General features: G+C 44.0%; 1 protein-coding gene across 13 annotated transcripts in view; it reads left to right on the top strand.

The window, feature by feature from the left end:
• LOC106656063 (rap guanine nucleotide exchange factor 2-like) overlaps positions 1-23,556 on the top strand; it is a 106,054-nt gene that overhangs the window by 12,716 nt on the left and 69,782 nt on the right. For 11 of the 13 annotated variants that reach the window (XR_002763637.1, XM_023462713.1, XM_023462707.1 and 8 more), the window contains exon 1: positions 10,631-11,138. The exons of 1 other annotated variant lie outside the window; for it this stretch is intronic. The gene's annotated coding sequence lies outside the window, so the exon portion shown is untranslated. Of the gene's footprint in view, positions 1-1,916; positions 2,524-10,630; positions 11,139-23,556 lie in introns of those variants that run through there. One more of the 13 variants, XM_023462712.1, reaches the window with a different exon arrangement.

Here is a 23,556-nt window from a genome sequence, read left to right as displayed (position 1 = left end):
AAAATATCAATTTTCGATATTTTTTTCCATGACATCGGGCCTTTTACAAATTCGATTAAACTCTTGCGTTAGAGCAACCTACGACCGTATGAAAAATCATTAACGTAATTATAGCGATTTAAAAGCTCCCGCAAAAAAATAAAACAGAGAGTCGCGAGCGAGCCTCGAGTATGTGTGTAACGAGCGCGTAATAATATGAAAATCAATAAGCACGACTTAAGTGAGGGATACCCTAAGAGTGATTAAATCTCGTAAACAACGCGCGACAAATGTCTGATTTTTTTGTCCCTCCCCCTCGGCGTTTCGCAAACTTTATATACTAGGGCATGGCCAATTGAGTTAACCCACAAGAGAGCGCGCACACAACAACGACAATAACAAAAAAACAAAGCCGCGCATCGAAACCAACGTATAGGTATATCGGAATTCGATCGGTTTACTCAACACGCAGCGATCTAGGAGTCTCTCTCTCTTTTTTTTTTTGCAAATTTAAACTCTTCTCGAGTTATTTCGCTCGTCTAGAGATGGAGAAATAAATGTGTAACAATAAATTAATGACTGATCACCTTTAATAGCCATCGCGTACCGAACGTTTGACTGAACGATCATCATCATCATCATCATCATTTCTCGAGCGCATCGTCATTCTCGGCGTATAGTATAGAGTATAAGCTATTCGGGCGACACACAACAACAGGATGACGACTTCCATCTCTCTATTCGCTGCGTGTGTATATATAATATACACGCACGTATACACGCAATATTTCTTTTGCCACTCGAGCGTATGTTAACATTAAGCACATGTACATATGGAACGAGCGAGAGAGAGACAAGAGCTGCGTTGAAATTCCATTCACTCGTCGTCGTCGTGGTCGTTCGCGGGTCCAGCCGCGCATTCGTCGTCATCGAGCATACATATAGTCATATTATACGGCACAAAAAGGAGTAGTATATATAGTAGTATACGGAGAAAGGGTTACATCGTTGCTGCGCGCATAGCAGGAGCAGCGACGTCGTCGTCGCTCTGGATGGATGGGTGGAGGGGGGGCCGCCAGAACGCAAACCTTGCACACACACACTGAGCGGTGTGCTGCTGCTGCTGCGTTGGGTATTATACGTACGTGTGAGCCGCGCCGCACAGCGATCACCGCTGCCGCCGCGTTGCCCACCATCGTCAGCAGCTTTTGCACAGTTAGTCGCGCGCGGTCTCGAGTGAACAATTTATATATTATACGTATATACGCAGAGAGGCGCAGCAGCTCGCGATCGTCTTCGCTGCTCTCCAAGCTCCTCGACGCTCTTCTTTCTTCGTTGATCGTCTTGATTCAACGGCAGCAGTATTAACTGCAAGTTCAAACGTAACCGAGCTTCGTGTCGAGAGCTTTGTGCTTTTTGTCGAGCGATGCCGATCGTCGTCGTCGTCGACTCGAGCGATCGCTAAATCGGTGCCAGGCGGCCCAGAGCTGTGCTGCATGCGCAATCGTCGCGGCTACGTGCGAATAGCCAAGCGCTAAGCAGCGCTAATTCGAGCGTACAGCGTCGGAGCATCGTGTTGCTAAGTTGTTTTCCTTTGTTATTGTGCGTGTGCTTCGTGTGTGTGTCTGTGTCGCAAACAAGTGGGCCTAGTAGTAGGCGCTCTGGGAAAGAAGGTATCAAATCGGAGCCACGCCGCGCCGCGACAATTATATACATACGATACGGTTTCTCGCGAACGCACTCTTGAGAAAGTTCAAGCCGTGCAGTTTGTGTTAACTGTGTGTGTGTGTCTGTGCTGTTAGTGTCCGTGAGTTCTTGGCTGCTGCGTGCACCACTACTCTCGCGGTGTAGAGCAGCGCAGCGCAGTTCAGTGCAGTGCAGCCGACACCGATCGCCATTTCGAAATCGATCTCTGTGTGCCGATATACATCGTGTGTATAATAATATAATACGCACCTACTTGTGAATGTGTTAGTCACCGCATCTCGCCAGTGGCAGTGTCCGTGTATCTCTGTGTGTACGTGTGTGCGCGCGTGTGTATCTCGGTGTGTGTGTACGAGTGTGCAACAGTACTAGAATTTCATACCTCCCGGTATAACTACTCTGCGCCTCGATTCGCTTATATAGCTTTCACCTGCGCAAAATTACACCGAGAGATAGGTGAAATTGTCTCCCGTGTGTGTGTGTCTGCTCTAGCTCTCGTGTAAAAGTCGCGCGCGCCTGGATTGCAACCGATCATAGCGATCATCTATACACTTTCTGCGAAGCTCGTTTTCAAGTGCACGCAGTCAACGACGACGACGTTGATTTTGAACTCGAGAGTTATACCGCCGCGTGTAAGCGCGCTGGCGAGTCGCCGATAAAGCCATCGAGCTTTTTGCTGGTGTTTTCTTCTTCACTCGAGCGAGAGATAACTCGTACGGCCGGCAAACTGGATGCCATAGACGGTGCACCGTTGCCTCAACCTCTGCCGCCGTCGTCGCCGCAGCAGCAGCAGCAACATCAGCCGCTGCTGCCGGACATTACAGTCACTCAGGATGACCGGTAAGAGCTAGCTAGGCTTTTTTCCCCAAAGCACCTGTGCGACTGCGAACATTACAATCCTAGAGCTGCAGTTCGCTTCTCTTTTTTTCTCTCTCTCTTTCTCTCGTGAAATACTACAAGGTAAATAGGCGCGAGGCGCATAGTTAGGAAATTCGTGCGCGCTTCGGTATTGTTGTCGTGCTGTGCCTGCCTTGTGCCGTTCGCGCGTTGCGTTATAACTAGCCCCTCCGAAGGATTCAGCGAACAGCCGCTGCATTGTTGGGAAATTCGAATTCACGTACGTGTGTGTGTACACGTATAGCGAAGGATTTGCTGTCTTTGGCGTCATTCTATTGTACTAAACTATAACCATTCGCGTTTTACGTATATAATAATACGCGCGACATCGTCGTCGTCGTTCGTTCGCATGATATACGCACGGAAAGGAGTTGCTGCAGGATTTGCTTCCTTTTTTTGTCTTTTTGTCGTTCGCTGGTTTGTTTGAAGTTGATATCGCCTAAATCAGTTTATCTCGCAGAAAACATGCCTCACGCAAGCCAATCATGCGTATCGAGCGAGAAAAAAATATGTAACCCAGCGAAAAATATTCGACAGAAAAAAAAGGAAAAAAATTAAAAAAGTATTAAAGCCGAGCACACGAGAGCGCGTGAACAAATCAAAGCAACATTCTTCCAGGGAACCAGTTTGCCTCGGAACGAACGACCGTATTTAAACGATCCGTCTCTCTGTTGCTTACAATTTTCGGATTTAAAAGACCTCCTCGGCTCTCGCGGTCTTATACGGAATGTATGCCTCTATTGTGTGTCGCACAGGCTGAATTAAAATACTCGGGCTCTCGCTCGACTCTTGTAAGAGAGAGAGAGAGAGAGAGAGAGACTCTATATTATGATGGTTCGTTGCATCTGCACTGCTGCACTGCACAACACAACCAACCAACACACACGAGGATCGCGGATACTGCGAATTGAATTTCATAATGCGCTTGACGACGACGACGACGTTTGTTTGAAACTTATTAACGTCGCAGCAGCAGCAGAAGATGGTATAAGAATTTGAGCGAACTCGTTGGAAATGTTAAATGGATATCATTCGGTGCGATACTTAATTACACGATCGTTTAAAAAGCTTCGCGATTCAAGAGAGAGAGAGATATATATAATACGAACTGATGGTTTGTAATTAAATCGTTAGTGTAGCAATGAAAACAATTTTCGAACTTGGTCGGTGGTGTTTTATTAGCGATCGTAAAAAGAGAAAAAAGGAGTTATTCTGTAACAAGCTCGAGAAACGCTCGTGTTCTCCGCACATTCGCAGCGGAGTACACACTTGATTCTTTGCTTTCGAAACTAAAAATATATAATAAATGAAACTGATTTACCGACCACCGCATTGTGGCATGTATACTTATTATACACACACATTTCCACTGGTTAATAAATGATTGATATACTCACGCACCAGGCATGATCGTGTAGTGCATTTGTCTTTTGCGAAATTTTTCTTCAACGGTGTATATTATAAAATGTATACCTTGGGCTTGGAATTTTTATATACACACAATCTCAATACGATCCGTGAAAGTTTACGCGAGCTATACTACAAAAGCCACAATCGAAATGATCATTGACCGCGCGCGGGATGATTCAATCTCCGTATATAATTATGCTCAAGAATCTCCGTCGATTTTTGATGTACAATGTGACATCGAGAAGTCTGAATTTATGCGTGTACAATGTTTTATTTTTTTTCGCTCGATTATAAAATTAAAAAAAGATTACTCGAGTCGAAAATTCCGATGAAAGATGTTGAATAAAATGAAACGAAATCAAGCCTATTGCTGCATACCCACGTGCATGTGTAGTACAAATATGAAATTTGTTTCGACGCCGTACGTATACACACCGTACCCCATACACAAAGACGTTATAGCGCAAATCGTGAGAATCCGGCATGCACGGAAACGCATATACACACATATTCGCTCTTTCTCTCTTTCTCTCTCCTCGTGTGTAAAGCTATTGCGGTGCGCGCATATGTATAAACATACACATGCACACACACAAATATAAATTCGTGCGAAATTCTGCAACGCGAAGCGCAACAACAACACACGGAGCGCGCAACTCGCTGCCATCATAGCAGCAGATATATTATATTATATGGCAAAAGGGATTTCGCGAAAAAAAGGAGCAACGCGCGGGCTTCTCTCTTATACATACATACATACGTACACGTGCAATGTGTATAATATGATATACGTTATATACGTGTGCGCTGTGCAGATGCACATGCCCCGAGGCTAGAAAGTGCTTATTGCAATTTGTATATGCATAATTCTCCGACACCGATTGCATATCGATATCTCTCTCTTTCTCTCTCTCGCTCTCTAGAGTTCTCGATTACTTTAGAGATCTCGAGTGTGTGTGCGTGTGTTTTTCTCAATTTGTTATTTGATTTTGCGCAAGTTTTCATTTGTGTAATACGCCGCTAGGCTACCTGTTTCAGGTGTTTATAAGTACGTAATATATAGCCGATAGCGTCGAACGCTTCGGCAATAAATAAATCAATATTTACCAATGGAACGCTATTACGCTCCATGAGAAATTATGAATTTTTTTTTTATCCGAGAGAAACTTTGACGTTCGTGGTTTACTGCATTACCGACGGCTAGAAATTGTAATTTCGCGTGCGCGCACACTCGAGTTTTCACGTTAACCTTGGTCGATAAGGTGGATTTTCTCCCTGGAAAACGTGACGAGCAATGATAACGAATGCACCATTTATTGATTTATTGGCGAGACGAAAGTACATCGCTTTAGATTCCATTGAATCGTCGTATTTATTCAATTGAAGCGAATACGTTTTCCTTTTCACGATTATTGACATATTTTTAATGAATACTTTTTTTTCTGTTTCAGGTATGTAAAGCACAATGAATATCCATCCAGCTCGATGAAATGAGTCATTTTTATCTAAGGTATTCTACGTCACTGCATTTACATTTACGTTATTTAATTTGAAATGTGATTCCTGAAAGATATTCTTAAACCGCGCGTCCGTCAAAATCAGACGGTAAATTTCTCCCACATCGACGCAAATATTCTTTGGAGGCAGGTATATTATTGTCCTCGATGAATGGTGGCGTCGAGTCGTGCTGAGAGAAATATATTTCATGCTCTTGTACATGCTTTTTCCTGGATTTTGACGCTCAAAGTCGGGTATATCCACCTAACAAAGCGTTTGCTTTAACCTGACAATTGGCGCTTTTCTGATCACACACATATATACGTAAAGCCTGAAAAATAACGGTATAGTCCGTTGGGGTTGCTGTCGCTCGTGTGTCAACACAGACGCGGAGATTCGATTTCCACTCTCTCTCGTGGAGAAGGTAAATTAATGTAGACACACGCGCTCGCGAGCACGTCAAGAGGGCAACGAGTCGACCGATCCATACCTGAAAATTTTTTCATCCTTATATAAGCTCATGTATGTCCACAGCGAATTTCAACTTTACGATTCGTTGCCCGATTGATTTAGACGCACTCGCGAGTCATCTATTTCTCAATGGAGTTAAATTTTTCCACGTCGCATCGTATCTATAGAAAAAAAACCGTAAATGAGCAAACGCGTAAACTGAATTCATTCTAAACGAAGCCAAATAGTTTCCGTCTATGGGAAAATCGCTAGGCACATCTATGCAAGACGGGCACTCGTACTCGATCGCGTACAAGTACGCGCAACTTTTATATAAATTGATTACGGTATCTATCGACGAGCTAAAAAAATAACGAAAGAAAAAAAAATAAAGGTAATAATTAATGAGCTGTGCGCAGCTATCGACGAATTCGCCAACATTACCCGTTACGAAAGCCGCGCGCGCGCGCGACTATTCCTCTGGCTCGCGTTGCACTCACGCACACACGCACATTTTGTCCTCGCAATAAGTATACGTATGCATACGAACGTTCGAATACGCACGCAATACAGCCTCGCTGGCTGGCTCGCGATCGACCCGTTATTTCATAGTCACCGTATATATACATTAGCAGCTATACTTTCGGAACGAGTGCGGCATTTCGAGTGCAATTCCGGAGTATAACGCGCCGCGGAGTCGGAAAAGTTTTATATCGAACACACACGTATATATACGTGCAATTACTCAATTGGTCGAGCGACAAGCTTTTATATGTACAGTACAGCACGCGCGGTCTAACGAGCGAGTCGGGAGGCACATATTATAGCTCGCGTAATATACGACAAGTGCTGTACTGCACCTGCGAGAGCTTATAATATATGATGTGTGTATGTGTGTATCCTTTTGGCTCCGGCTGCGTATGTGCGGCAACGAATATTGTTGTGCGTATATGTACACGCGTTTCCTTCCTGATATTGCCTGAACTTGGCCCGCAGACTGCACACACGTATATGTACACAATCTTCTCTAGCTCTCTCTCTCTCTCTACCTCTCGAGATCCTGTGTTCTCTCGAGCGTGCTAATTCCCAATCGCTGTATATACGTGTGTATGTGTGCGTGTGCACTGGGGGTGCCGTCTAATGAAGCTGTTGCTCTTCTCTATAGAGACATCCGCGTGCACGACTTCTCGAGTCCGGGGGAGCGTGATTGCGAGGCGGCCTCGTATATAGCTGAATTTCAAGAAAATTTTCAGTTCGCCAAATTCGCTGATCGTGATAAACTGCAAATAAGACGACTCGCGTCGCTCGCTCGTGCCCCGTTCGGTCTTGATATTTGAATCGTTTTATGTTTGCTCGTAGTCTGTGAAATAATTGCATTTCACTTTAAAAATTGACGGGAAATGGTTAACTCGACCCGAGTAGAAGTGTTGAACAGTTTTTGGTTAGTTTTTGAACAATAAAAGAACTTTTTTGCGCATAAAAGAGCCGTTACGACTGGACATATACTAACCAACAATTTAAGGGTTCTTTCCTTGAATAACGAAGACCTTTACGTAATCAAACATTTTTTTCGTGCTTTGACTTATACGAATATTTTTACTTTTCCTCTTTCAGATTGACAGATAAAGGTAGTCGCCATCTAGTGGTAGACAATTCGACTTTATTGACTTAAATATCAATACTACCATTTCATTCAATCGAAACCACTCTTCAAGTTATACGATTGTTTTGACTTTTTCACTAGCAGATTTACAGATAAATGTGTACTCGCCATCTAGTGGTGGTAGCTTGAAGTGGTATTATCGTAATTAGAGTGGTTTAAAACTGATCTGAAATTTGGGAAAAAGTAAATTTTCATTTTCAGATTATTTAAAATGGCTATTTCACACCTATTGAAGTGATGAGCCACTGACTTAGAAGCGCGTTATATTATCCACGATTCTTGCGTTTCTCGTGCCGTTTTATATTTCATACACTCAACTCATATATTTACTTTCAAAGTCGCATTGACCGCCGCCTCAGTCCCTGATCCTCTCGCCCACGCGTGTATTTTTCGCATTTTCCACGCGCGAGAGCTTCATCTCGTTCGTTTATGGCGCAGAGAGAAGCAGCTTCCGTGCGTGGCATTATATACGGAGTAGTAGTACGCGCGTATACAGCACGCGCAGGAAATTAAAAAGTAAAATTACTGTGCATCAGTGTGTATGCGCCTCGCGCGCGTATCATCTTAATGCGATCCCCTGCGCTTATATACTTCTTCTTTCTTTTATTTTTTTAATTTTTTTTTCACCTAGCACGCGCGCTTTTCTCAATTTTTTTCTTATCCTCTTTATAATAAGCAACGCAGCAGCAGCGGTGGCGCGAGTCGAACGAATGATGAAAAAAAAAAGAAAGAAAGAAACAAAGTATAAGCGCATAACGATGAAATGATACAGCCGAAGAAAATTAGCCGTGCTGCCGGAAGCTTATATACGTATCGTATAAATGGAGAGGAAAGCGCGCGAGATACTTTGGTTTATCTAATGATGATCAAGTCTGCTTGGAGAGAAAGAGAGAATAAGAGAGGAAGAGAGAGAAAGGAAGGATATCGCGCGATATCATTTGGCCATTTTATTCCTGCGTTCTGGATCGGCTCTCGGAAGATGGGCGATTGGCTTAAGCTTTTGCCAGGTATATAACGCGAGTGGGTTGGTTTTAAATTATCCTGACTCGGCGTAAAAAAAGTATTATTTTTTCTGCCACATCGAGCGCGCGAAAAAGTTAAGTTAAGCTCGTGTTTTGGACAACCACGCGCGGCGTGTTCGAAATAATTTTTTTTCTCTCTCTTTCTCTCTCTTATACTTCTTAACAAATATCATCATCATCATCATCTGGAACGGAAGTCGTGTGCAACTTCAAGCGCGCGCAACAATTGCGCCGTAATGTGTAGCGCCGGCCCGCGCGCCCGCATTAAGGACTCGACGCTCTTTTTTACGTAATGCCATACACAAGAGCGCATTTGTTCTCGCGTACACATGTATTCGCTCGCGAAAAAATTTATATACCCGAGGCTATTTTAAGTTCGGTTCTCTCTTTTTTTTTTGCTTCTAGGTATATAAAGAAACCAATAATAGTCGAAAAGTCCCATTCAAATATCGTATTTATTCGGTAAAAGACGATTGTGTCCATTAAGGATATTTCGTATACGAAATGCTTTTTTTTCTCTATATTATATTATATTCGCTTTCACACCAAAGTGAGAGACGCGCCGAGACCCCATATTAGCTTTACCACTCGATCGTCGCCGGTCATCGACGTCGACTTTTATACGACGCGCCGTCGCCTTAAAAACTGCACGCCTTAAAAGATCGATGTATCTTGTGGCGCGACGAGAGAAAAGTTTTTCCTTCGCGAGAAAGCAGCAGCAGCAGAGTCTCGATGTTGCACAGACTTGGAAAATTTGTCCGTACACTCCGTAAATATAAATAAAAGATGATTAAAAGTGAGCGATGGCTATGTCCGATAATGGAAAGGAGCAAAAAAAAAGAATCTCTTACCCAACTTTTCCCTCCGAGCTACGTACTATATAAGCTATTCGAATTTTCCCGACTCTATACAGCCACTGGCCGTGTATTAGCTTCTTCTTCTCTCTCATTCTGTCGTTTACTCGGACATAAAGGATTTATAAAGGTCCATTGAAGAAGTATCCTCGAAGTGGAAAAAAGTTTGTCCCGAAGTATAAAACCAGGTCGTCCAGTTTTTGAACGCGCTCGCGCGCGCGACGTCTCGGGCAAAAGCTCTCTCTCCGTGCGTGGTATATATCGGTGTATTATCGTTATTTATTGGGGGTAAAATTAGACGCGCGAGCGTATAAAGGACCGCCGAGAGAAACGTCCACGATAAAAATGCACTTGGCGCGCGCTGCAACTCCGCGCGACGCCTGTAATCGTTACAGTTAATGTACAAAGCGAAGCTCGTTAGAGTCGAGCATTTAATTAAAGTCCCATTCGGTCGGAAACTTAGCCCACACGGACGGAGCTTACGCGAGCGATGTAATCCCCCGCAGTTGCTGCTGCTGCTGCTGCTGCTGTCAACCCACGCAGACACATACGTATAATACACCTGTGCGCATTAACGTCGCTCTAGCTGCCATATACACATACGAGCGAGCGAGCGAAACATCAAAATTTCGTACTAATCTAGGCGTCGCATGGTATGTTATTATTATATATATTCAACGGATTTAATGACACGTAAAACACGCCTCTGCGCTCCGTTGCTGCAGCATTGGCTCCGGGTGTGCGGCATGCGGAGCAGCGTTTAATCGACGGCTAAGCGATGTGCGCGCATCATTGATCTCTTACGGATTAAAAATGAGCCGTCCTGTACAGCGGTGTACTACTACCGTGAGTAGTATCTCTCTCTCTCTCTGGCTCGGCATTCGCCGACACATTTCGCAGCAACCGCAAAACCACCCCCGACATTCGTGCTACATATATACATCTGTATAACTATATATTACGTATTGCTATATAGCACGAGAGAGAGAGCGAAAGAAGAAACAGAGGGAGAGGATGGCACTCGGCAGCAGCAGCAGCAGCAACGGCCACGAGAGAGCGCGCGCGCATAGGCAGGCAAGCGTATAGAGTAGAGAGAAGCGGAGTCCGACGAAGCTCCCGCTCGCCTCGTTTTCGCAGTTCGGTTTTCTGCTTGCTGGCTCACGGCTGTGTTGTATACTGTATATATACTGCGTGTGTGTGTTGCACCGCCAACCAACGCCGCGACGCCGTTTCTCGTGTTTTATAAAACGTATACATATACATACGTGTACGAGCCTCGCTTGCATTTATACGCGCGACATTTATACTCGTGACATTTAGTCGCGCGCAAAAGTACATGCTCTAGTGTGCAATTATTTCGTTTTTCTCCTTTTTTTCTTTTGGGTTTCTCTCAAAAGAGTGTGATACGAATTACACAACGTCTCTGTAGGTCTGCAGTGATTTTGTGCCAGCGCGGGCTTTCTTTGTTGTGACAGTGTGTTTTTTTGCGCGCCGAGAGCATATTTTAGCAGTGGTTTTTCTAGTTTAGGGGGAAATAACAAAAAAGCGACAACGAACCACCACCGACACACAAAAAAAAGGGCCAGCGAAGCAAGACACACAGATGTTAATTCATGCTCCGGTTGAGAGACAAGAGTCCGCTGTTATATGCACCTCATCATCGTGAGTGAATGTATTAAGTAATACCCGACACAACAGCAACAACAACAACAACACTATACCAAGCCCGCATGAAACACGAGGCACATATACCAACCAGATACATCATAATACGAAAGAGAGCAACAAAAAAGATCGCATATGCAGTGTGTGCATAATACAACGGAGCTCTCAGCCCTATACTCCATATACCCGTCAAAAGCCCGCGCGCTGATGTGCTGCTGCCGCTGCCTCGTTGATGAGATTTGAATATCGCAACGCAAGCTCTTTTTTGCTGCTGCTGCTGAGCTCGCTGTGCGATAATATAATACAACACATAGCGGTGGTGTTTTCGCACCGAGCGCGAGCTAAAATATTATATATTATACATTGTACGTATCGCGAGTATGGAAAAGCCTGTTCATTTCGCATATACTACTGCACACGTTTTCCCCGTGTAAAAGCATCGACGCGCGTAATACCACGGCAAAAATCCGTTTCAAAAATTACATCGTGTGCGATCGTACATAATATATACAAAATATATATTTCGATCTCTCTCTATATGCTTTTTCGCTTATACACGGCGTGTGTATTTGCTCTCGTACACACATACACACACTATATATAGGCTTTTCTCCATATAGTACGCTTTCATGCCGTATATAACGTAGAAAAAAGAGAGAGAGATTGTCGGAGAGTAAATCTTTTGAAATTGCAACCGTGTGTGTATAAAACGCGCCGTATATATACAGTGCGGGTGTACGTATATAATAAACGTGTCTCGATGTTGATACACGCACAATAGGCCACGGGAATACTAATCTAGTTCGCGCGAGACACATCTCTCTTCTCTCTGCGGCGAGCCCGAGCTCTGCGCGCGGCGCGAGCACAAAAGCTGAAAACATCTTTGAAAAAAAAAGGTCTATATTACGCGTATATACGTACACGGTACATATAATACCGAAGCTTTTCGCGGCGCTCGCCGCGCTGACAAAAGGGAGAAGAACCGTCGTCGTTGCCGCGCGCTATATATAATGTGCTCTCACTCTGAATTAACCATCTCCATAATATAGTAGTAGGAGGAGGACGAGGACTATTGTCGCGTCTCTAACTGGAATTTATATGAAAATATCGACTTTTATTTTATTTCGCGTGCAGTAGTATGTCCGTCAAACCAATTGACCACGCTTGCGTTGCGTATAATTTTATTTTTTTTTTCACGAATCGAGGAGAGAAACAAAATTGGTGCATCGCGTTCTCGTCCGTGTTATAGAAATGCAAACCACAAGATCGTTGTCGCGAGGTATTATCTCATATACGCGCGTCCGACGACGAAACGTCTCGGTATTACACGTAGCAACAGCAGCAGCAGCAGTGGGTTGATGTGCAACGTTGCATTATGCACCGCGCGATTGTGCCATATATTACAGGAAAATGTCCGGCATAATATAATATAATGTATACAGCATGCTATATAGATACACTCATATTTACACATTGTTATTATTATACATATATACCAGCCGTGGAGGTGAGACACCCAACAGTGCGAGAGAGACGGTAGACGCTTCTCTCGAGTATATTTCGAGAGAGATAATTGCATTCTTCGCGGCATTTTCCAGAGAGCTACTTTTATGCAGATTATTCATACATAAATATAGAAAAGGAGAGAGAAAGAGAGGGAATGACACCAGGGAAAAAAGCGCCCTAGTATACGAGCGCAGCAGCCAGAGTATGACGTCGACGACGACGATGCTGAAAAGAAAATTTCTCGCGTCGACGAGCCGAGTATTGCATCTCTCTCTCTATCTCTCTCTCCTGGTCGCGCGCGCGGCGAGATATTAAATAGGTGAAGCCGCGTCGTCGACTCGAATTTTTTGTCGGCTAGGCACACGAGTTTCCGGCGCAGTGGCTACGTAAGTAGCAGCCTAAGCACACACACACACACACATCTACATGTGTGAGCTCACCGAGCTATATGTGTGCCTCTCCCTCTCAGCCTAGCCTCTACTGAAAATTGGGCCGTGCTCGTAAGTGGAACCTATATACTCTCTAGAATCGCGTATACATATAGGTATGCGAGAGATGCACTCGCGGAAATTTTTTTTCCCTCCCGAAGAGGAGGCTCGACGCTAAAAGAGGCGATGCCCTTTAATTATCGTGCGTTATACTTTCTCGCGCGCCTGGTCACAAAGACATAACTTGATACTACGAGCGATTAATTTGATTTTTTTTTGTTGCGTCTCACATGTATATAATTCAACCCGAAGAGTTAAGAGATCTCGCGCAAATTCTTCCCGCTGAAATATGTAACATCCACTCGAATAAAATGAAAAGTGACGTTTTTTTCTATACCTCTGCCGCATGCTTCCGCACAATCGTCCTCTCTGTCTCTCTCTCTCCGTGTAGTTTGAAAAGTTCAGTTAGCTCGTCGCGCTGTAGGTAAAAAAAAGACTGCATAAGAGAAAGACAGAGACAGAGAGGGAAGAAAATTGGATCGAGTTTTAAATAGCCTGTGGCTTTTATTCGACTCGCCGGCGCATATATATAATGCCACGTTTTTGCTGACAATTGCCGACATTGCAAAGGCAAAGTTTCGAATTCGATATATCGGCTAACATTCATATTGTACGAACGCAGTTATATTTACATTCAGCGATAATAATTGTCACGCGCTGTAAATAGTTTTTGCATTATGCCTACCTCCGCAAGTGAATCGACGTTCGCTCGTGCACGAAAATATTCGTGAAAAGTTTTTTAATTGAATATATTATATTTTATATCGAGCGCAATTATATGCTCGTAATAATGACGGAGCAGATATACATAGAACCAACGAAAAATACGTTTTCGTGCTCGCACACAAGATGAATAGCTCCCAAGCGTTGCAATTCGAAGCTGCCCATTAAATTTATCTTTATATACGGTATATGTAATATATAAAGAAAAAGCTCGAGGGTGCGTAATTGCTCCGGTGGCTACGGTACTTTATTATCGATTCCGGGATCCCGAAAGTTCAAAGTTTACGGCAGCAGCAGAAGCAGCGGTGGTGGCGGCGGCATGTAGTATATATGCACGCTTACGTTATATACTAAATGCCAGGCTTTTAAAGGTATATAACGTACGCTGTGCTGCTCGCACGTGCTCGAGTGACCTAGAATGATCGATTTTTTTTTTTTTTTTTTTTTTTTTTAAGAAATCTTGAGAGCACGTATGTACGTGTGTACGAGCGTGCGAGCTTTTGCTTTATTGCATTTTTTTTCGCTCTCTCTCCCTCTTTTGTATTATTACGTGAGTTCCTACTGTTTCCCACTTTCGTCGCTGTTTCTCCATTAAGAGCTCGTTCACGAAGGCTCTCTGTCTCTCTCTTTTTATTCCGCTGTACACTTCGTCCTCGAAACATTTATTCGGGAAAAACTCGTCGTCGAATTCGTCGCGTTGGCTACTGGCATAAGTGACAATCATTGGTCCTCGTCTATCTCTCGGGCTTCGGAAAATGTCGGCAGTAACTCGTTACGATCCTCTCCTTGTCCTCCCCTCCCTGTCAAGTAAATCGATCGTAAATGTACTTCCTCAACGACTATTAGAAAGAGGAAGAAAGAGAGAGAGAGAGAGAGATGGAGGACGTTGTAAAGTCCTCGCGTACTGCATGCAACGTGTTTAACGTGTACCGTATAGCAATACGTACGTACATGAAATTTCACGCAAACGATTCAATTAAGCTCTCTCGCCGCGCTCGAGCCCTAATGGACTTTTCCGCGCGCCGCGCCGCTCTGTGCCCGTGTGCTGTTTAGCCGGATATATCCTCGTAGCTAATATGCACACGAGGTACATATATTCCGCCTGCACATACACTTGCATACGTGTAAAAAAAAGCCACGCGCTCGCGAAAGAGCTCACGTCGGATTGCATTTAATATGCGCGCGCGAAAGAGCCTCTCTTTTTTTCCCCCAATCTCGCTTTCGAATATGCGCGCGCGCGGATCTTGTGCGATGATTGCCCATCATCGCGCGCACCGGTGAAAGTTGCGCGGCCACGGCTATATGCTCGCGTGCACCTCCGCGCGATATGGTACTTATTTTCGCGCGACTAGTTTTATATGGAAAGTTACCTAAGCTCTCGTACGTATATACGCATGCACACATTATACACGCGTGTGCCGCCACGCGCGCAATCGCATTTGGGATTCGTCGTCGGCCTTTTTTGTTTTCTCCTTTTTTTTTCACTCGTAACAACTGCGAATTGAAAACTCGATTCGCAGCTTTTGTATGCGATGCCTCTTTCTATAAATACACTTATATGCGTGGCATAAATATTTCATTTCGGTATATACAGCACAGAGAGAAAGATCAATCGGTCGAGAAAAGTTCAATCGACGTTGCGGATCATTAAAGCTCTCTTTCTCTCGATTATCGCGCCGATATATTCAAATATAGAATATTTCACATGTCATAATATAATATAATGCTCCGTGCTGGTCTGCTCAATAGAGATATATTATACGAGTTAGAAAACGCAGCCCGCGCGCGGGGGCTTTCGTGTCAATCCCAAAGAAATAAAAATATCTTTACGCGTGTGCTATCAAACCGAGCGCGAGCTGCGATAAAACAATTCCTAGCTCTACTCCTCCCCCGCTCCCCCGTTCAGAAAAGCTCTTTCTCCAATATAATTCCTTCAATAGCTCGGCGATATAAAGCAAAAAGCTCTTAAGCCCTCTCCTCTATACTGCCTCCGCGCATAGAGAGAAGAGCATATTGACGCAGAGGATTCGAGAGAGAGAAATATCTAAAAAAAGAAGAAAAAAATAGATGCATCTGTATAAATTTGAAAGTTGCTTATTATTTTGCTATACGCGCTCTCGAGATTTATTATTCGTATATACAACGAATACGCGCGTATATAGAATGGATCGCTCAGCTATACAGTAATTTATTTTGAAAACTATCAGCAGCAGAAATCATGCATCTCTCTTTGTTTGTGTATACGCGGTAAAAACGAGCTCGCTCTTTTTTCAAAAAATGATACGAAATTAACAAAAAAAACATGCGCGTTCAACGCTAGTATACAGTGGCCTCGATACGCCACTCCGCACGCGTATACGTATCCATTGATATTCTCGTAATATAAATTTATCGCCCGGCCACTTTGCTCGTGCAAATTAGCTCGAGAGTATAGTAGCAGCAGCGAATGAGCAGCAGCTGCAATAGTAAAATCTCAAGCTCGCGTAACGCGTGGCGTGACACACTGCAGGCAAAAAGGTCTTCCCACGCGCGCGTTCGCGTGCGTGCACTACTGTAAAAGCGCAAAAAAGCTGAGGGTCCCCTTCCTTAAAATCCAGGTTTATACGTCTCCGTGCGTATGTGCTTGTGTGTATTTTCAGGGAACGATAAATCTGGGTAGACATTTGGAGCAAAGGACGAGACGCAGCAGCAGCAGCAGCAGCATATGTCGCGCGTCTCTCGCACGTGCGACGTCACACGAGGCAGCTATATGTTTTCTCTCTCTCACTCTCTCCGTGCATTATATGCAAGCCGTTCTCTCTGCTGTGTGCTGTTGCTCATACTGCTGCGGCTCTGCGGCTGCGGCTGCTGCTGCTGCTCGCACAGTATGCACGTGTTGTTGTCTCTCGACTTACTGTCGTATATAAGTCTCTGCGCGCCAGCAGCAGTTGTCCCATTGGTTTTGCGCGATGTAAATATTATTATATGTATCGTGCGGATGTGCCTAATGCGTGTTTATATATGCGCGACACCTTCTATGTGTACGTTACAGATAAACTCAGTACTCGAGGCACGGACGCAATTACGTTCGTATTTAATGGCCACGATGCGTTCGTCGTAGTGTATATCCGACTATACACGGTCAATCTGCGAATTGCTCGAACGACAAAAAAAAACGAACAATGACGAGAGAGAGAGATAGATAGAGAGGGAGAAAAAATACTTGTTAAGGCCATGCGACGAGTGTGTTTGTATGCGTGTATACACGCGGTTATAAGACCGAGAATTGAAAGCTTTTTCCAGCGCGACGAGTGTGCTTTTGCGGTATTCTTTGTGGAGATTGTGCGCGCGCGCGGAGCTGTGCTGTCTCCGGACCCGCACACAACGTCGAGCACGGAAGATTCGATTTTAAATCGTACCCGCAAAAAAAGAAAATGAACTCTCTCGGTGAAATCTTGGAAAGAATACTGCTTCGGGTTCGGCGAGAGAGCTCTCACTCGATTAAGAATGGAGAAAATTGAGAAAAGAGAGAGAAATGAAAAAAAAAAGGAACTCGAGACGATCGCAATTCTTATCAGGCGTACATATAGTAGTAGTAGTAGTAGCAGCAGCTTAGTCGCGCCGCGTGTTACAATTCATCTACGTATTGGCCGGGTTAAATTCAATTTTCGCTCGACCAGTCGGAGAGCTTATGTAACTACCTTATGCACTATATACATCTATAATGCATCGACGTGTCCCCTGGAGAATTGAATATCGAGCGCGTACGTACATGGCACATTAAGTATCAAAATTTCCGACGCTTGTCATCCGGGGCATGCTTAATTGTTGAAGCATGTTAAGTCGGTATAGGCGGTCGATGTCGTCGTTTTACGCGCGACAAGTCGAATTGTTTCGCGCGAAAAATTGAGAATCGGAATACGTACCGTGAAATTCAAGAAAAATGTATCGATCCAATTGTTACAAATTATTATACACACGTGGTATATATGTATACCTGCGCGGTGACTCCACTGAACATCGAACGTATACGTTCGAGCGAAAAAACTGCGTACGCAGCCAATCTCGCATCCGAGGCATACACACACGTACGCACGCGTATGCATAGCTAGACAATATCGTTTCGGATCTATATATCGCAGAGGCCGAGCAGCACACAGGATAGAGGTACGCTCGAACGAACGAGGGGTTCTGAAAACGGATCGCTCGTAAAACGAGATTCGAACCTATCATTTTTTACTCCTGGGCTTCTGGAGAATGTATAAAGCTCGAGCTTATACGCATACGAGACGTATATCTATATAATACTTTTTTTTTTGCTTCGCGCCGACGACGACGACAGAGCCAGAGCGTCTGTGTCGAAACGCGCGCGCGCGATCGAATAATACATTATCGCACGTCTTACCAGCACCACTACTACGTGCAAATCTATATCCGCATTTTTGTATTACACACAGCCGCCGCCGCCGTTCTTGATTATTATGCGCGTTCACGATCGACGCGTTAATAATGAAAAGGCGCTGTGCTCTCGGCGCGCAGGATCTCGTAGGATGTCAATTTATATCGACACGTACGAAAGTAGTAGTAGTAGTAGTTGTACGAATTTGTGTGTGTGTGCTCGAGCGAGACTCTCGCTTTCTATTGTCGATTGTCGTGAGCTATATAGCTCCAACACGCCGCGCGAATCAAAACCGAGTTGTAACACTGCACTTTTTCACGCATAGACAAATGTGTATGATTTCTCTCGTCTCTCTCTCTCGTCTGGTGCGTGCACACATACGTCATAATTTCGAATTTATTGATGCAAATGGAAACGCGCGGCTTGTCCGGAACAAATATTTTTATCTATTTCTTCTCTCTCTCTCGTGCATATAGGTGGGCGTGCGTATAATATAAGCCAGACATGTCGCTCGTTTCATGTGTATATAAATACGCAAATATACTGATATGTAGCCGCTACAATGACACACGGCTCCGCTTTGATCGTTAGAATTAGAAATACGTTTTATGTTACGTAAACAAAAAAAAAATAAATAATAAAATAAAGCTTGAAATAATAAAAAGAAAAAAATTAAAAATCTAGTTTGAAGTTTGTCCTTTGTTCAAAGATGAAACTGCTTTTTACTTAACGTTCTTTTTTTTTTTTTGTTTATGTAACATCTTGAAGAGGATCAGCGCGAGAGAGTCGAGAGCGCGAAACGTCGACAATAGAATTTTATAAGTGGGTGTTAATAACAAAGAAAAAAGACAAAACGAGTTTATTCTTTCCAATATATATATGTGAAGGGATAACCTTCGACCGAAGTTTTTCTTTGATGCTCGACTTTTCGACGCGATGATGACTTTCAATTCAACTTTTTTCATAACAAAAAAAGATCACAAGAACCATCGGTTAAAAATTCGTACTCGACACGCTCACAGAGCTTTATATTTCAATATTTTCCGGAGCTAAATCGAAATTTTATTATTCGATGAAAGTTAAACAAAAAAAAAAAAAAGAATATTGAAAAATCGTGGGAGAAAAAAAATTGGCTTTAAACAGCGAGCGAGACACATTTTCCGAAGAGCTGCTGCTGCTGCTGCAGCAGTGCACTAGAAACGTATCTTATGGCTACTCGGCGGCACGTATACGCGACCGCGTACGCCGACCTATAATAATTCACCCGCAAGAAATATATGGAGTTAGCATTTGTCGGGCAATATACGCTACAGTGGCTGCTGCTGCTGCTGCGGAGTGCCAAGAGGGCATATCGATGAAAGCTGTCGATACTTCGCTCGGAGCTCGCTCGCTCGCGCCCGACATCGCCAACGCAATTAATAGCTTCGACGCTGCAGCACCAAATGACGAGTATACGCGCGCGCTCGTCCTGCTATATATGTATTCCACTCGGTCTTTTGCGCATTTTTTCATTTTTTTTTTCCTCTCTCGGTGTTCGATTCGATTTTATGTCGACTTATTTCGTATCTTCTCGCTCGATACCGCGCGCGATATATTCGACGAAGTTTTTTTTTTTTTTTTTTTTTTATTGTAATTGCCTCGTCATATCGTATGGATTTTGAATGTGCGGTACTTCCACGTGTATGAAAAGAGCGAGAGACGGATTGAATTTAACGTTTATTTATAGACTCGCTCAGGTGGGTGGGTTGAAAATAAAACGAACGTGTAACGATGATATTTTACACGTGTCATACGTTACGCGCAGATCACACACGTGGCACATTCGGACATTTTATTAAAAAGAAAAGGGAGAGAAAAAAATTTTAAAAATAATAATAATAACAAAAAACTCGACCGAATAAGAGCTTTTATCGATTTATCGCTCGTTCGTACTTTTTACGCAACTCATGCTTGCTACCTCGTGCCCCTTACATTATTATTTCTCATTCCTACTGATTGTTCCGATATCAAAAAAAAAAAAAACTAATATTGGATTTTTCAGTCGTGCACTTTAACATTGTAAACTTACAGCTGGAGCGGAGAGTAATAAATGCTTTACAATCAGGTCAATGCATCGCGACTTATAGCAACACAAAAAATGCTTCTTCAATAGTAGAGCTTTTAAAATCTCGAATCGTGATTCGCGAATTACTCGGTGCCGACCATTAACGTTCCATTTTTTCTCCAAATCGCTTCGTAATATAATGCAAACTCAATCGAAGAAGTATAAATATAATCCTTCGACCGACATAATCAGTCTCCCAGCTCTCTCGAAACTTGACGAGTTATTTATATAAAAGCTACGTTCAAAATCGAATACGGTAAATCCTTACTTATGCTCTTTATGTATAACTCGTCAAAAATCTTTGGCGTTTCAAGGTGCAACGATCACAGCGGCGAACGCGGTGTATGCATACGGAACACATTATCCGCACCCACGCATTACGCACACTAGGTGTGCGATTACCGCACACAGCCAGCAACGTCTCGCGCATACTCTTAATCCTCGTGTGTGTGTGTGTGTGTGTGTGTGTGTTTGGCGCGCAGCTTTACGTAGCAGGCTCTCGTCTGCGTCACATTATTATATATTATGCCGTCATCTTCGTCAGCGCGATAATAATAATGACGATGATAACGTCGAGAGCAAAAAGCGCCTCGAGTGCGTTTATTATGTTATATTATGGATGTTACGTATAATATATAAATATATAAATGGAGAGAGAGAAAATTGATCGAGATGTATGTACGCAAACGCGAACTGCAGCAGCAGCAGCAGCGGGAGGAGTAGAAGCCGCTGCTCACAGTATCATCGCTGCTGTTGCTCGTTTAACGGTTGCCCTCGCGACATCGTTTGCTCGGCGCATGGATATATTATTCCCGTTACGTAATGTTATACATACGATACGTACAATACAAAACTCGAGCTAGCTAGCTAGCTAGCTATGCGCTCTTCTTTGTCTTCTATATATTACACGTGTATATCGCGTATCTGAGCTACTGCTGCGCTTTTTTCTCCTTCTTTCCTTTTTTTCTTTTTCAACCGCCAGCAGCATCGCTCGAGCTCGCTCGTTGTTGTTGTTGCTGTTCTCATAACGTCAGCCTTTCCCATGCTGAGCTGTATGTATGCGCAAAAGTGTATATAATACCTGATGTACGTACGCCACCGCCGCCTGCAGTAGTGTTGTACGTATTTTTCTGCTATACATTACATGTGTAGACGCGCGTGTAATCGTTCCACAGGTATATATACAGAAAAAAAAAATGAGAGACGATACGTCTCTCGTGCGTGTCTGTCTGTGTGCGCGAGCTCGCGTAAGACGCGCGATTATATTATTGCGATGTGCGCCTCCGTGCGTTGCGCGAATTACGGTTATTAGCACTCTCGACTTTGAGGCGAGAGTATAACGCGCTCGGTGCAGCACCGTGGCAACTTCATCATAGCAAAACCTTTGCGTGTGTGCGCGCACGATGTGTGCAGCTCCGAGAATTCTAATGACGTATATGTGTATAGTCGGATAAATTTTTTTCGCGGTTCGGAAATTTAGAAAAGCTGCGTGCGCCTGGATTTTGCTCGATACGCTTACAGCGGAAAATCCACGTATCGCTCTCTTTTTGGCTATCTATCGCGATAAACAAAACGAAACAAAAACAAAAATCCCCCGCAAAAAAAAACAGGCAACGCATTAAACGCGGAGCAATTTAACGCGGCTATAAGTCGGCGATAAATCGGGTTATTAGTTTCTAATCCTCGCGTGGTAATTAACAAAAACGGGGTGAGCACAGCAGCGGCAGCAAGTACTGCACACACCGTATATATATCGCGAACTCGTCGAGCGATTAAAACAAGTTTTTGCGCGCACCCATTCCCGTCCCGCGAACTTTGTACATATTAAGCGCGTGTCTCTATCTCTCTCTGTGCGTGTGCACGGCACGGATCTCTGCAGCAGTGTGTAAAGGAGAGTATCCGTTAAACTAGTGAAAGTTCGGGAAACTCGTGTAGACGCTGCCTCGCGAAGCTGAAGCTGAAGCTCTGCTGCGCTCGTGTATAGCCCAGCAAGCATGAGCAGACGTGGCACCAACGACGACGACGACGACGACGACGTGAACGTGTACAGGACGCAGGGAGGGCGCAGATCAAGTTCGAGAGTGCAAATTATCGATCATTTCAGGCAGAGAGCAGCAGTAACAGTGGTGTGTGTGTACGCGAGAGAGTTTGGTTTCTCTTCGGAGCCATGTATACGTATATACATATTCAAAGTCTTTGTGAAATTGACACACGATTGACTTGTCTCTCTCTCTCTCTCACTGCGCACAAAGCAACGTACTCGTCGTATTATATACACCAACCAGCCCCAAGTACTACACGTCGACTGTACGTAGTGGAGTATATTAAATACGTGACAGCCCCGCGTAGCCACCGTCATCTACATAGCTAATACCGTAGTACGCTATTCGCAAAAATTACCTGTATCGCGTTCGGCGAAGGGGCTTCTAGATATTATGATAATAATAATGAGAATACAATGAAAAATCAAACACTTTTCGTACTTAAATACGTGTATAAGCTTGCATGTGTGTGTGTATGCGGGCTTCGTCAAACCGCAACTCATAGGGTAACATAATTAACGGGCGGTGGTTCGCGGTTAACGCAACTTCTCTTGGTACGCGCGCGCGAATTTCTCCCGCGCATATATACCACACAGCAGCAACAGCAGCTCTCGGCAGAGAGAAGATTTACAACTACGAATAGAAACGAGGGGGATGATGATTTTAGGGCGTAGGCAGTTTATTCGCTGAAACGTACGTGTATACACACACACACACACACACACACGAACTCGGTATATAACTCAGAGCGGCGTGTGCGTGCGCGTTGTCTGCTGTTCCGTTTTGTTTACTCGAACGCACGTCGGGAATTATATAATTGATGAAGACTATCGCGATTAAGAAGGGGAGGATGCGCAGTTGCCGGTGAAAATGTTTGAATTAGTCGAGTGCCTGTGTGTGTACGTTATACACAAGTAAAGCTGTGTTTATACTCTTACCCCCTCACTTATAGAAGAGAGCCGACCCGGTATTTCGACAAAATCTACGAGATGCAGAATATAATTTTGTATACGTACGATACGAGTGTATGTATACGCTATATATTGCATTAAAAGTGTTCTCAGAAGCTGCATAAAAATATCAGCGCTTGCGCGCGCGCGCGAAAATATATGTATACGCGATCATTGCGCGCCGACTGTTTATCGAGATGCGCTTTTCTCTCTCTCGCGAGCTG

The sequence above is a fragment of the Trichogramma pretiosum genome, unplaced genomic scaffold, assembly GCF_000599845.2.
Source record: "Trichogramma pretiosum strain Unisexual culture from Peru unplaced genomic scaffold, Tpre_2.0 scaffold1, whole genome shotgun sequence".
Taxonomy (NCBI): Eukaryota; Metazoa; Arthropoda; class Insecta; order Hymenoptera; family Trichogrammatidae; genus Trichogramma; species Trichogramma pretiosum.
This window is presented reverse-complemented; position numbering and strand designations above follow the sequence as displayed.